Source organism: Dermacentor silvarum, chromosome 7 (genome assembly GCF_013339745.2).
Source record: "Dermacentor silvarum isolate Dsil-2018 chromosome 7, BIME_Dsil_1.4, whole genome shotgun sequence".
In the NCBI taxonomy this organism is placed as follows: domain Eukaryota; kingdom Metazoa; phylum Arthropoda; class Arachnida; order Ixodida; family Ixodidae; genus Dermacentor; species Dermacentor silvarum.
The window spans coordinates 41,566,854-41,582,390 of NC_051160.1; the positions used below are offsets into that span (position 1 = coordinate 41,566,854).

General features: G+C 44.3%; 1 long non-coding RNA gene across 1 annotated transcript; it reads left to right on the top strand.

The window, feature by feature from the left end:
• The first annotated feature begins 1,713 nt into the window (after window positions 1–1,713).
• On the top strand, window positions 1,714–5,724 carry LOC125946715 (uncharacterized). The gene is made up of 3 exons (XR_007467804.1): window positions 1,714–2,007; window positions 3,065–3,158; window positions 4,439–5,724. It is a non-coding gene; the product is annotated as an uncharacterized LOC125946715 (long non-coding RNA).
• The last annotated feature ends 9,813 nt before the right edge of the window (window positions 5,725–15,537 follow it).

The window sequence follows — 15,537 nt, forward strand, 5'->3', positions numbered from 1 at the left end:
GGCAAGGGAACGGCTGGTTCTTTCGCAGCGTGGGTGTGACGTAGCCCAGCCTGCGGGGAGTGCGCACGCGCCAAATGTGAGGGAGCAAGTGGAGAGGGAATGTCTAGCGCGCAATTGGCTGCGCAGTTGTTGACGTCGTTCCTCTCTGGCGGCGGTGCGCGTGCGCACCCTTCTCTCTCCGCCATCGCATTGGTACAGCCACGTGTCGGGCGTTCTCCCGAGGCAGCTCGCGTACGAAGAACGGTGCCGTACCGCCAACGCCAGACGTGTCCGTGTCTTCATTGCTCGGCATTAAAGGGGCGCGTAATGTGATGTATAATTGCATAGCACAGCTGAGAAAACCTTTAATATACCCACGTGATAAATCTTAAGATAAAGACCGTGGCCGGGGCATTCAGCTTCGCTGATCAATCATCTCCACAGGGTGTTGGGCCGCACATTCTTTTATGCGTCGAAGAACCAGCTCCAGCCAAATAAATGGCACACAGAGACACGAAAACAAAATTAAAGGTAGAAAGGTAAAGCCACTACGTACGAACAAAAGGTACATGCGATAAAAAGAAAGGAAAACGGGATAAACATGTACATAATGAGCAACAATCTAGCAATAGCACAGTTTAGAGACGGAATACATATAACGGAGGGAGAGGGAAACTACAAGGTGAGATCAGACGAGTGCCAGAGGGAAGAAACGTGGAGAGAAGGTGCGAAGCAAGGAACAGAAAAGAGAGAATACGTTTTGAAAGAGAGGCGAGTGTCTGCTGAAAAAAGGAAGAATGCGTTCGGGTCTATTTTCACTGGCAGTCTTCTGCGGAAACCGTAGTGAAACAGAATCTGTACATATATGCATTTATTATAATAATTATAGCATTAACCATCGATCATAATTATAATGCAAACCCTGGATCACATATTTAACGTTGATGCGATTATTTCCCTGAACCAGCGCTCCAGGGTTTACAACCATGCCTTAAACTTCGCGACGTGCTGAACCGAGCTCTGTCATTCATCCACGGCGAATATCTCAGCAACCTTCGGTTTGCAGATGACATTGTCCTATTCAACAACAATGGAGACGAATTACAGCAAATGATTTGGGACCTTAATCAAGAAAGTGTAAGAATTGAGTTGAAGATGAATATGCAGAAGACAAAGATAATGTTCAATAGCCTGGCAAGGGAACAAGAATTCAGGATCGCCAGTCAGCCTCTAGAGCCTGTAAAGGAGTACGTTTATCTAGGTCAATTACTTACAGGGGACCCTGATCACGAGAAAGAAAATCACAGAAGAATAAAATTGGGTTAGAGTGCATACACTCTTAGTCAAATACCGTATAATGTCCGGCACATATGCGGTATATTTTCGTTCCAGCGTAAAGTACTGCATATAAACGGACTTTCGAGCAATATTATGCGTGACAATGGCTGCGGCGGCAGGCTAGGCCCGCTATATGCGGCCGCGAGCGGACGCAACGCTTATATGCAGCCTTGCAAATTTGGCGCGCAAAAAACGCGCCGAAGCGTTGAGAGAGCGTTACAAAGCAAAAGCTGTAAGGAGCAGTGAGGGTTATGCTTTGAGGGAGAAAGTAAAGCGAAATGCAAAAGGAGAGAACGAAGAGAAACAAGTCGACGCCTCCGCTTTGCTTTGATGGCGGAGGAGGAGGAAAGGCTGCGCCGACCGGACCGGGAGGGAGCGAGAACATGGCGTATGGCGGCGTGCGAGGCGATTGTTTTCGGCGGTAATTATCGTCATATCTTTGTACCGGCGACGTTATACGACTGTGTTCGTGTTGTGAAGTGATCTGGCCGCGTCGGTGAACGCTCTCGGTGATGTCAGTGATGTTCAAATCCACCGTTGTTACCGGCAATTGCAAAAAAGCAGTGCAACTTCGACAACTCGTGTGAGTACGACGGCCACACGGGCGATCAGCGGCGGCGGGCCGCCATGTGCGCTGGATCGGCGGGCCCAGGAGTGCGTGCTGTAGAGCTGCGAACCTGTGCCTATTTGGTAGGTCGATTTTTGTTTCCTCTACACTACGCTTACTAAATGCTTGATTTCTACCATTGCATTATTATGAGCCAGCAGATAACGAATGTCAGTGATTTAAATATCTGAACGTGTAGTAATAATGCGAACACGCTTTTTATAAGTTTTGGTGTGTGAAGTAGTTATAACTGCAGGCGTAGCTCCGTTTAGTTTTTCCCCTAATGTATGATTGCAGGCGATTTTTTTTTTCTTGCGTAGTCAGGTGTCCATTTGTTGAAACTTCATGCGCGAATTTTCGTTAGGGCTTGCGTTTTATAACGGCGCTGGTAATCGCGTGTAGCGTTCTAACCATGAAATGTGCCTTTTTTAAAATTCCTTTCGTGGGCTTTGCGTGATTAATTCATTGCATTTCGTAGTTGCAGTTCGTCAAACGACGGTTATATTTTGAAAAAAATTTTTCTGGTGTGTTACGCACTTTCCTCTGTGTAGTGTGTCGGTTTGCGTAGATTTCTGGCTTTCCTGTTTAATGCGTCCAGTTTACTAAAATTCAAAGCCCAATTTAGCACGAAGCTTGCGTGACGCGACCGTAATCAAATAACTCCGACGACGCAGCAGCTCCGAAGTGACGGTTTGCACTAGCCGCAGGATTTGCCACATTATTACTTGGAGATAAGCAGTACACTCGTTACTTGTCGAAGGGCCGAAGTTCTATGCAACTGGCAAAATTTCAACAACGCAACATGTCACGTCGATTGTAGCAAATTCAAGTTTTATAGCAGACGGAAAAATCTGGTTTTGAGTACTTGCGTCGTTCCATATTGCCACACATCATTTTGTGAGATAAAAGCGCTGCATGCATAGCTAAAAAAACTATGAAAGAAGCAAAAGAACATTACAAGTTGGACATTTTGCTTTTGTGTGGTGATTGCTATATTGTGTTGATTTGCGACTATGAAGTACGCACTAGCCCCAAAATAGGCCTTAATAAGACCTTTCTTATGAGCTTATGCTTCTCGAGTTATCAAATTTCTTCATTTTCTTTTTATTCTCGCTTAACTGAATTTTTTTTTCTATACAGGAATAAAGTGGGACGTCAACAATAATAAGAACGCCACCCATGAAAGCAGAACCCCGGGCTCTCCATTGGAACTTTAGAGTGGACCACCGCACCGGTAAGCGAAAATCAGGCCACAAATGGCTGTTCACTGCAGTGCGGAAATATATGCTTATGATGAAGCACACGAAGAAAAAACTCATATTTTGCCAGCTCAAAAGTGGTGCGGGGCTCAGAAAGATACAAGTGTTTACAATATTTCTTGCACGCGGAGAACATTGAAGCACTTACACGAGCTGTAATATCACTAGAGATAGACACACATTCGAGAGCGTCTCACTAATTTCTGCTGATTTCAGAACAGTGGTAAGTCTCTGAGTTTAGGCCAGTGTAAATGCAAGTACAACTGAATTCCAGTAAGTGTAAGGGACATAAATGAGTGCCCCTGAGAGCCAGCTGACAATGTGGGCCTATTAATAATTACCTGCAAGTGGGAGGAAATATGACTGTGAAATAAACCAGAAGCCCAAGCACATTGAGTTGATTTCGAAGAGGCCAAGTATATGTGAAATGTGTTTGTACATAACGTGAAGAATGCAACTGAATGTATGTTTCTCTCTTTAGTTGCTTGCCAGAGCATTATGTGTTTGCGTCTATTGTCATGGCTTGATTACTTTGTTTACACTGTGTATGCACTCATTATATTCAGATTAATTAGGGATGGACTTTAGTGCTAATAATGCCAGTGAAATTTCAAATACAATGCTGTAAATTCAAAGGTCAGACACATTCGCATGTCGTTCACAATCTCTTATGAGTTATTCACATGTGAAGTGTGTGATATGGAATGTTCAGCTTTCTGTAGTAAATCATGGACACCTAGTTTTATAATGCTGACACGTGCTCTTGGAGAAAGGAGGTAGAAAGATAGGAAGACAGGCAGGTTCACCGGCATAAATACGAGTGAATGTGCTGAGGAAGGGGTATAAAGGGAATGAAAGGCAACAGGAGAGCCTAGATTTAAAATAGAAAGGAAGAGAATGTGTGCACATCAATGCAATGCTGTGCACTACAGCAACAACCCACATGTCAAGTAGCAGGGCAATGCAAGGGTGTTCAACACAGTCTGAACAATTATTCTCTCCGCCAACAAGATGCAATTCAGTGCAGTCAAGTGTGGTTTTTAAGCCACACCAAAATGAGGGCAGTCAAATAAAAGACCTCGCATCATTATCTCGCAGTCTCAGAAGTTTATGGTTAACATTGAGATCTGTTTCTTGCAATATCACTACTATATTGGCCTCGAACAACTATTGAACAAACATAGCCCTAAGAGGGCCAAGGTGATGCAGTTTTTGGAATCATCTAACATTGAGTGGCATTTCTTTTTCCTTCCAGGTATGACGGTCACCTGGAGGCCCAGGAGTCATCAGGACAAATAATTCTGAATATATATAAATGATATCTAATGTGTTTGTGATGACGGAGCAATTATGTCAAAATGAAACACATATTTAAAAATGTTTTTTTCTCTTGTTAGCAATGTATTCATAAAAAACTTCACTTGGATCTCTCTGCATTCACCCAACCACTGCGGCATGTATACAGAGTGTGCTCCGCAAGACAAAAGATTTTTTATGTTGCTTGGCTCCCAAAAGAGTTCTTCAATTCAAATACGTACAAGGTGTGTTCGAAAAGAAACCAAACTTTTGCTTTAACATCTTTATTGCTTATTGTACAACATTTTATGCATGGCCCCTTCAAAGTAGTCCCCTCTTCTGGCAATACATTGTTCCTATCATCTCATCCATTTTTTGAAAGCCTCCTGGAACACTTTTTCTGGGATGGCGCGTAGGTCTCGTGTCGCATTGTCTTGAAATTTCTTTTATGTGTTGGAAACGACGTCCTTTCAACGTGATTTTAAGTTCGGGAAACAGGAAAAAGGCTTCTTGGGCTAGGTCTGGAAAGTACGGTGGGTGGGGCACGAGAGTGTGATGTTTTGCTAGATAGCCGCATACAAGGAGAGACGCGTGAACTAGGTCATTGTCATGTTGCAACAATTAAGTCTGGCTTTCCCACAATTCAGGCTTCCTACTGGACACAGCATCCCACAAACGCGCTAGAATTCCTTGGTAGACCGCCTTGTTTCTCACCACGTGGTACAAATTCCTGATGGACTATATCTTTCCAGTCGGAAACCACCACCATTACCTTGATTTTTTTGCTGACTCTTGCGTGCTTTCTTGGACGAGAAGACTGTTCGCCCACCCACTGCGACGACTGCACTTTTGTTTCAATATCAGAGCCATAAACCCACGTCTCATTGCCTGTTGTGATGTTACAGAAGTTTTCATTATCTCTGCCAGTGGCATGCAGTTCCCGGCTTATTTCAACACAGGTGTTTCTGATCGACAGTCAACAAACGCGGCACGAATTTTGCACTGACACGATGCATCTCAAGTTTGTCATTCACAATAGGATGCCATGATCCTATGCTGATGCCCACTTCGTCAGCTAGTTCTCAAACAGCTAAACGACGATTTCCACGAATCACAGCACGCACTCTCTCGACATGGTCATCATCTGTTAATGTGGAAGGTCGTCCAGGCTTGGGATCGTCACCAACCGACATTCTGCCTTGTTCAAAATGCTTAAACTACTCATAGCACTGAGTGCGACTCATACAGTTTATCCCATATGCTTGGTTGGGCAATTGAAATGTCTCTGGGAAAATTTTGCCAAGTTTGTAGCAAAATTTCACACACACACGTTCTTCTACATCCTCTTTCGTTGTTACTTTGGCACTAATCCAACAAACAGCGTGTACACGTGCGCACTTCGGCGGCAGTAGCTCACCAACCAATGGTCAGAGCAAAACGCGGTAAATGGCAGTTTGTTGTCTAAACCCGCTGCTACATGCGTTCAGTAGCCGCAGCGTGCTCTTTGCCGGTTTGCGTGCTATTTCAAAAGTTTGGTTTCTTTTTGAACACACCTTGTACATTTTCATGCAGCGCTTTCATTCTTTCTTTTTTTCATTCTAGTCATGGATAGCTATTTTTCATTAAAGCTGGGAGCACTTAGCTGTCTAAATTCCTCATTAGATAACTTATCTATAGAAAATGTGGCCTTACAGTAAGTTTAGTACATATGTGTGTTCTGTTCCTCATGTTGTAGTTATCTGCTATTTTATGTAGTTTTGGTTATAAACAAAACTTTCTTTAATGAACAAGAAAATGGTAAACTGAGAGGCCCAACTCTAGTTGGTCGCAACTGCAGGAAGTACGTGCAAGTTAATGCGTTATGCTTGTTTCACATTTTAAAAGCTGCAGGCACTAACACTGCCTATCTGCTTTTGTATTTCCTGTAGCAGTGTGGCTTTTATTTGTTACTGTCAGAGCTGGGTATATAAGTCCCCATTCTGTGTTGAAAACCTACAGTGAAACTATGCTGCACACTTTTCACTTTGTTGTGTTGTAAATAAATCATTCTCTTTTGAAAAATATGTTCTTTGTCTGTGTCTGCATGAACGTACGTGTCTGCAATAATGTACAGCATGCTTTCAGATGGCGTACACAAATGAAGTGGGCATTCCGCAAAAAGCATACTTAACGTTGTAGGAGAAAAACGTGTGCTTTTAATAAATGTGCATATAGGGTGCAGTTGATATAACGAAGGCAGAGGCACTCATCTAATGTGCACGACACCTAAATCACAATTCTATCTCTCCTTCGTGATAATTAGGTATGCTAGCGGGCAGTCCATCTCACCTGCTTGCAACCACTTCATGGCACACCTTCCTTTGCCGGACACAGCACAATAGTGCGTGCCCACTTAATACAGCGCGTGCACTTCATTGCAGTCTGCACGCTGCTTTCTTTTTCTGTTTTGAGATAACTAAAAGTAGTTTGTGCATGAATGCGGCTCGTCTTGCACACGGAGATTCACTTGCATTCCAGATAGCAAAGAGTGCTCATTGCGTGGTGCTGATCACACAAACGCAGCGCAAGATACAATGGGCAAATTGCGGTTATTCCACGTTCATTTTGCGTCGAAGCCATCGACTTGCAAGGGTAAGAATGGAGCCGTTGTAAGCTTCGACACGCCGGCAAAATCCCGCCTTGTTATGCGAAATTTCAAACAGCTGATTCGTTCACTTTCAACGACCGTCGCCGCAGTAACATTAACTACAACGGAACAGCATAATAAGACCGGTTCGAGAGCATTCTTCTTGATACTACCAAAAGCTATATATGTCAGTCTTTCGGACAGGGCATCCCTGTTGAGGCCAGCGGAGGTGAATGGAAATATTTGTCGGTTCAGCAAACTTAGACGGGCCGGTAATATCCCGCCCGCTTATTCGACGTCTCCGAATATCGGAGCCGTATTGTCGTTATACCGTCAAAGCAGCGCAACAGCACGGATTAGTTTTAACTGAACCTTCTGAACGAGGTTAAAAGTTTCTCAGACAAAGCCGAGTTCCCGGTTAAACAGTGACTGCAGCCGCATCATAGCGAATGAAGAGAAAATATTAATGAACTACATTTGCCTGGCGAAGCAGTTTTTCTTTTCGTGCAGCCCCCCATGCTCCGTAATCCTACCCCATTTAGCCTTTCCGCCCCACATGACAGCTGTTGAAAGCGCTATTCGTATACTGATACTCATTTAAATACATCTACTGTCACCAACCACCTAAGCATCGGTAAAAGCTACACAAACTATGTGTATATCACGCACGATCGCCGACGGTGAACGATCGACATAAAACGACAGCCTCGGAAACACAAATGTATCTACAAATAGCTGTGCAAGTCCTCCACGACAGCATAGTGATGTGGAGTAGTAGTTAGCGTGTTTGGTTCTCACGCGGTGTACCCGGGTTCGATTCCCAGTGTTCTCATGTTTGTGTGATGTGCGTTGCCATGCTTGTGTTGTGTGTTATCGATTTCGTATAATGTGGTTCTATGCAATGTCCATGAAACAGCCCGCAAAACCACTATGGACGGCACCTGTCTCTAAATAATAATTTTTTCTTAAAAAATACCCAATGGGCCGCATAATTTTGAGCCGCATAAGATTTGAGCCGCTTAGTAAGCCGGACAGATTTGATCTGAAATACCGCATAAAAATTTGGGGTTATGCGTGACGTCCACCAAGCGGCCCTACTATGGGCCGTTTAAATGCAGGCCGCATAGGCAAGAGCCGCATAAAATAGGCCGTATACGCAGTAGGCCGCTTACAGTGAGCCAGTTATAAGCGTCGAAATTTTGATCTACTTTCCGCCCTATATGCGTTGTTTTAAGCCGGTATTTGCTAAGAGTGTACGGCAGGCATTGCCAAATCCTGACTGGAAGCTTACCACTGTCGTTGAAAAGAAAAGTGTACAATCATTGCATTCTACCGGTGCTAACATATGGGGCAGATACTTGGAGGTTAACAACGAAGCTCGAGAACAAGTTAAGGACCGCACAAAGAGCAATGGAACAAAAAATCTTAGGACTAACGTTAAGAGACAGGAAGAGAGCGGTGTGGATCACAGAACAAACGGGGATAGCCGATATTCTAGTTGACATTAAGCGGAAGAAATGGAGCTGGGCAGGCCATGTAGGATGTAGGGTAGGATGGATAACCGATGGACCATTAGAGTTACAGAATGGATACTAAGAGAACCGAAGGCAGTCGAGGTCGGCCGAAAACCAGATGAGAAATAGGTAGTTGAGCCCATTTGGCGCGTTTTCACAACTTTCACTCATTTTTACAATTTCTTGCATACAAAAAACAAGCGAAATTGCAGAAAGCTGATAGCATAATAGACTACAGCGAGCAAACATAAACGTTGTAGGATCCGCGCGTACGCCACCACCCAGACTCTAGCAGATGACAGACGCGAGTCCTGGTAGGGATGGTAATATCGATGAACGATTAATCGATTAATCGACTAAAAGTACGCCGCAAAACGATTAATCGTCATCGATGTGTACCTTTAATTTAATCGGTTTAATCGATTAAAGCAGTTCGATTAATCGTTTTCCAGACAGTGACTAAAGTGGCGTGAAAATTTTGAAATCGTACTGTAGAATGCGGAGTACGAGCAACGACCGCGGGGCTGCGAAGACCGAGAGCGACTGTCGACTGTTTTCCCGAGTCATGTCGAGCTGGCCAAGCGCTTCCCCGCTTTACGCGCACGTCGCACAGGCTGCCTGGGGCCCGGAGAGAGGCCGCCCCCGTGGAGGAAGAAATAAACTAGGCGAGAGCATTACGTGAGGCAGCTAGTCTTGGCAAGCGAACTCACCGTCAAGCGATTTCCTTCATTTTTTACTTCGCAGTAGGGTCAACACGTGACCCTGAGTGACAACGTATTGGCCGATAATGTTTGGTTCGCAGCAGTTTCAAATCAGTGCGCTCCCGTTCAGCTGCGCTGCTGCCCTGCACCCGGCAGCATTAAACCTACCGCGCGCTCTGATGTGGCGATCACGTGTTTCGCCATTACTTCTTGATGTCAGTCGTGCTACGATGTTCTCTTCTAATTATTCCTTCCTCCATGCCCACCCTCCTCAGTAAGCGCCATCTTTAACATACAGGGTGTTAATTTTTAAGTTTTACGGAATTTTTAGAAATCGCCTGTGGCAGGTAGCATAATTCTATCATTGAGCTGGGTTATTTGATGAGGCGCAAATTCGCACGAGAAATCGAAACACATATTCAACTAATAAACAAAAAATCACTGATTAACTTCTTAGTTAATTACTTTACGACACATATACCAATTTACGAATTGTAGCCGGTGATCTTGTCAGGCGTATCCACTTGCAATGAATTTCCAGAATGACACCAGTTTGGAGATAGGCGCCATCATACTCGCCGTAAAAATGCACTGTTGTACCACTTAATTTTTTACCAAAATGCATTGAAGCACAAAAGTAACTGTAACGTCCATGTATTTCGTCCTACACTTTGAGAAATAGTATCTCGAAACTGGTGTCATCCTGGAAATTCATTTCAAGTAGATGCGTCTTGCAAACTCACCGGCTACAATTCGTAAATTGCGATATGTGTCATAAAGTAATTAACCAAGAAGTTCATTAGTCAATTTTCGTTAATTGGTTGAATATGTCTTTCGATTGCTCGTGCTACTAATGTCCACCGCTCAACGATAAGAATTATGCTACCTGCCACAGGCGATTTTTAAAAATTCCGTAGTAGTTGTCACGTAGTAGTTACGATGAAGAAAACAGTCGCAAAACTGTGAATGACGAAACGGACTTTTTATTGGGCGAGCCTGTGCCCACAAAAGCAAGTTTCACTCGAAGCACAACGATAGCGGCGAACACAATCGGCGATCGTCGAAATCTGATCAGCGGCGAAGCGCGTCGGCTTTTATACATGATCGAGTCATCGAAGGTTCCAGAGTAATCTCTGGTACCCGCGTGTCTTCCAGAAGTTACTAGACAATTGGCGTCGCTCATACAATCAGATTACATAAGCGTCGGTGACAACTGATAACGGATAGAAGCATCGATAACGTTCGAGAAAATTCCGATACTACATGCAGGCGCTTCCTGCGCCGAGCGATAACGTTTAAGGTGGCGGTCCGGCAGCACCAGCCCCCCGTTTTGAGTACCTTTGGAGCAACCGCGGTGGCTCTTCTACTTAGGATATAAAGTTGTGGTATATACCATAAAAAAGCTTAATTCTTGTATATTCTAACTATAGATAATATTAAGAAATTGATTGATGTGATTTAGAAATAAATGTTCGAGAACAAGCATGAGATGCATGGTTTTTGCGAATTGTGTCTCAGTTGTCACCATATACATTTTTTTTAATTATGGGGTTTTACGTGCCAAAACCAGTTCTGATTATGAGGCACGCCGTAGTGAGGGACTCCGGAAATTTGGACCACCTGGGGTTCTTTAACGTGCACCTAAATCTAAGTACACGGGTGTTTTCGCCTTTCGCCCCCATCGAAATGCGGCCGCCGTTGTGACCATATTTAGAAGAAATTACCGCATTTACTGCATTGCGGCTTGCTCTGTAGATTTAGGACATATTTATTTCCTAGACGCAGCAAAACAATGTTTACTTTTTGGATAAGTTGCTTTTGAAGTTTGCCAAAATATCGCAACTTCTGTTGTAAACAGCCCGGCAACTGCAAGCTCAAGGAAGCTAAATTTTGGACAAATTAGAGATCAAGCAATTTCCAATTAGGATGCAAAATTTCATTTATGTACCTTTCTTGCGACCGAAATTAAGCAATATTTAGAATTCTGGTTCTACTTTTGCCCATTTTTGCGGGAAGGCACTAAAGCTACGAAGGGGCGGTGTAAAACTAATAAAGGCACATGAATGAAATTTAGCGTCCTACATGGAAATTCCTTGAACTCTAATTGTCCAAAATTTAGCTTTCTAGAGCATGTAGTGGCCGGGCTGTTTACAACAGAAGTTGCGATATTTGGCAATCTTCAAAAGCAAATGATCTAAAAAGTAAAAATTCAACATTATTTTGCTGCTTCTAGGATATAGATAAATATGTCCTAAAGCTACAGAGCAAGCCGCAATGCAGTAAATGCGGTAATTTCTTCTAAATATGGTCACAACTGAGACACATTTCTCAAGAACCATGTATATCATGCTTGATCTTGAACATTTATTTCTAAATCACATTATTCAATTTCTTCATAATATAAATAGTTGGAATCTACAAGAATTAGGCTTTTTTATGGCATATACGACAACTTTATATCCGAAGTAGAAGAGCCACCACGGTTGCTCCAAAAGTACTCGAAACGGGGGGCTGGGGGCGCCGGACCACCATCTTAACGGACGCGAGTCCTGGCTGTGACGGCACGCGAGAGGCGCTCGCAGTGCCCCTAGTAGACCGTGCTCGGGGCTAATACTATCCGACCACAAAACCGCACGGCACCCACCTTTCGTGCCTCCGATCCCGAAAAAACAATTCCCGGTCGAGATATGCCTAATGCGTAGTAGTTCACCCCGGTGGCGACGTTAGGGACATGATTCATCGCAGTTGTCTGGTGCATAAAATACAATTCCCTTTGAGGTGGAATTCTATATTTCTCACTGCAGTCTTCGTTTGTCGCCGACTTTAGAACATCAGCTATGCGTCCGCGCGCAGGCTCTGTCTTTTCCATACCTGCTTCTTTCTTTCCTAAAAAGTTACGCCTGCTATTTTTAGTTCCAGCTTTCCTTACATGGTTCCTATTTTATCAAGTTATGTCGCGCGTCCTTTGTTCAGTGGTAGAACACTCGCCTGTGATGTAGCATATCAGAATATCTAGATGAAATGCAGCACCCACTTACTTCCCTTGCGAAACTCATTCCAACGATTATCATCCGCGATTATCGCGACCACGAAATGACCGCGACAATGATTATCGGGAATAGAAAACTAAAACTCAACAAATAAACCTATATCGTTTTTTCTCGTGTAGAAATGCAACGAAAGTTATTATTTTCCACGATCAGTGGTCATCAACAGTGCAACAATTATAAATAGTGCATGTTAAGTCAGACTACCAGGCACGATACTCTCTCAGTGGCAGCCACCAGTGCTTACACGCGCCTACGTCAATACATAGTCTTAGCCATGCCGTATTAAAGCGTGTTAAACTTTTCCGTCCGGCAAATCAAAGTAGTTACAAAGCAGAGCATATAACTCTGTCCTTTACCAGCTTGGCTCTGCGGATGGAAGTGCATAGCCTGTGGAAAAAGGTCATGGCTCTGTAGCAATTAGATTAGGAGGACCTTACAAGACATGTCCCGGAGAAAAGGGGCAGGAGAAGATGAAATAATCGTCATCATCATCATCATCATCATCACCATCATCATCATCATCAGCCTATATGTATGTCCACTGCAGGACGAAGGCCTCTCCCTGTGAGGTCATGAAGGAGGTAGTGGCCGAATACTGCACCAGGGAGGCCAATTCCTGTTCTGGTGAAGGAGAAATAATCGTAGACTAGATCAAAGACGGAGCGGTTGTAATCGAAGAGGAAACTTAGAAATTTCCGGAGTAGAATGAACCACTCTATACACTCTATACGTAAATAACTTAGCAAATATCTGTAAAGACTGCAAAGCTACCTTAATTCTCCAATAGAAAATCGTATAAATACCGATCAAGAAAGGGGTCTGAAGACAAGACATGATCTCTCCACTTCGTGTTTAAAGTATGCAAGCTATCTGACTCGGAAGGATTAGGACTTAGCTAGGATCAACGGCGAATATGTCAGCTTATTTCCCCCTATTTGATACCCTTCAACTGAGGGCCTTTGGGGTATACTGAAATAAAAAAAACCGACGGTTTCCACATGACATTGTGCTGTTCAGCAACGCAAGTGATGACTTGCAACAAATGACTGAGGGCCCAAGCAGAAAAAAGTGTAAGAGTAGAGCTGAAGATAAATATGCATAATACAAAGTTAATGTTCAATAACCTGGTAAGAGAACGAACATTCGTGATTGGCAGTCAGCTGGTAGAATCTGCGCAAGTGTACGTTCATCTAAGTCAATTACGGACGGGGGAGTCTGATCATCAGGAGGAAAATTTACAAAAGAGTAAACACGGGATGAAGAGGGCACGGCAGGCCTGTCAATCATTATCGGAAGCTTACTACTATCTTCAAATTAAAAATTGTACAATCATTGCATACTACCGGTGCTAGCATATGGTGCAGAAACTTGGAGGTTAACGAAGAAGCTTGAGAAGATGCTGAAGGGCCCTCGCAACGAGCGATGGAACGAGAAACGATAAGCGTATATACAACGGTAAGGAACAGAAATACAGCGGTGAGGATTAGAGAACAAATTGTGGCAAGAGATATTGTGGTTGACATTTGGAGATAGAAATGCAGCTGGGCAGGCCATGTAATGCGTAGGGCCGATAACCAGTGGTCTGTTATAGTTACATTATGGGTTCCTAGGAAAGGAAAGTGCAGCCGTGGATGGCATGGAAAATAAAATATGGTGAGGAAATAAGAAAATTCGCTGGTATCAGATGTAGTCAGCTGAAACACGACCGGGGTAATTGGAGATTGCTGGTGGAGGCTTTCGCTCTGCAGTGGACATAAAAATAGGCTGCTGCTAAGCAAAGCACAGTCTCAATCGGCTGCCGTACATGTATCATACGGAAATGTAGCACTTCTATTTTCTTCACTTTTTCGTTTACGGTAAAGGTGACGCATCGAGCACCTAGAAGCATTTGTTTCAATCGCTTTTGTGGTCTTATTACTTGGGTTGAAGGGATGCTAAAGGCAAAAAAAAATGGTAAGTCAGACTTCTAAAATACCAAGAAACGTCACTCTTAAGGTGACAAGAGGTTTTGTGAGCCACAAATAACGCAAAAAAGTCACAGGCCTGCGCGGCACACGCAGCACAGTGAAAGCGTAAGCTGGCGGAGTGGCTCAAGAGTAGCGCCAATTTCGGCACCACGGACAACAGGATCTTCGTGGCCAAGTCTCTTCGCCTCGTTTTGACGAGAACTATTCTGAACTGACCGCCCGGCGTCGACGGCCAGCTGCGGCTTGCAATGCTATCTGCACAGCAGTCTTCTGAGCCCGATGATGCCAGGTTGTAACTCTACGACTCACTTCTTCAGCAGCGGTTCGTACCTTGCGAGGAGACGCCATAACGTGTACCGAAGAGGTTTCCAGAGTACCAGGTACAGTTACATGCAGCACGCAATTGCTATATGAAACTTACATGTCGGGCACGATGCGTTTGCAGCCGCCTTAACTAGATGGCGCTATCATACTGGCGGAGGCTCGGGATCGCTTTGATTAAGCGCCTCGTCTGAACCGCATCTCGTCGTCTGCGCCTGCGCACCTGCCTAGGGAGCGTTTATAGGCATTTTTCTGCTGCCTGATAACTAGGGCTTGCGTGGCTCAGTGGGAGAGTATCTGACTCCCGCGAAGCGGGCGCGGGTTGGATCCCGGCGGGAACCGGGTCCTTTTTACGCATTTCTGGCGATAGTGGTTACGGTCACCGGCGGCAGCGGTGGAATCGGCGGCGGCGGCGGACACCATCGGAACCGAAACGGCTATTGGAATGAGCCCACAACAGCCTAGGAAAGTGCTTAGTGCTCCTGAGAGTACTTCTGCCGGTCTTGCTGATTATCGCCGCTTAAAAGCGCTAAAATGACGCGTGATCGACGCTCGCGCGATATAGTTAAAGGTGCAGGAGGCTTTAGGAGCTCGCCATGACGTCATTGATTTTGATGGCGTCTTCCCAGGTCTGCCTACTTTTTATAGAAAACGTTGGAGTGCATTGCATTTTCCAGTAGCCAAAGACTGAAGACGGCATGTTCCGATAACATTTAGTGCACCACCGAGGGTTCGAAATCAAGAAATCAATTTAAAACCAATGACTTCACGCTGACATACAGGCGCGGGTGTTTAATATATACTTCGCTGGACTGAAGAGATTTAGTGTTTTTTTTCATGTATTATAAAGCCTCGCTGTGGCGCATTGCTTCCCGCAGT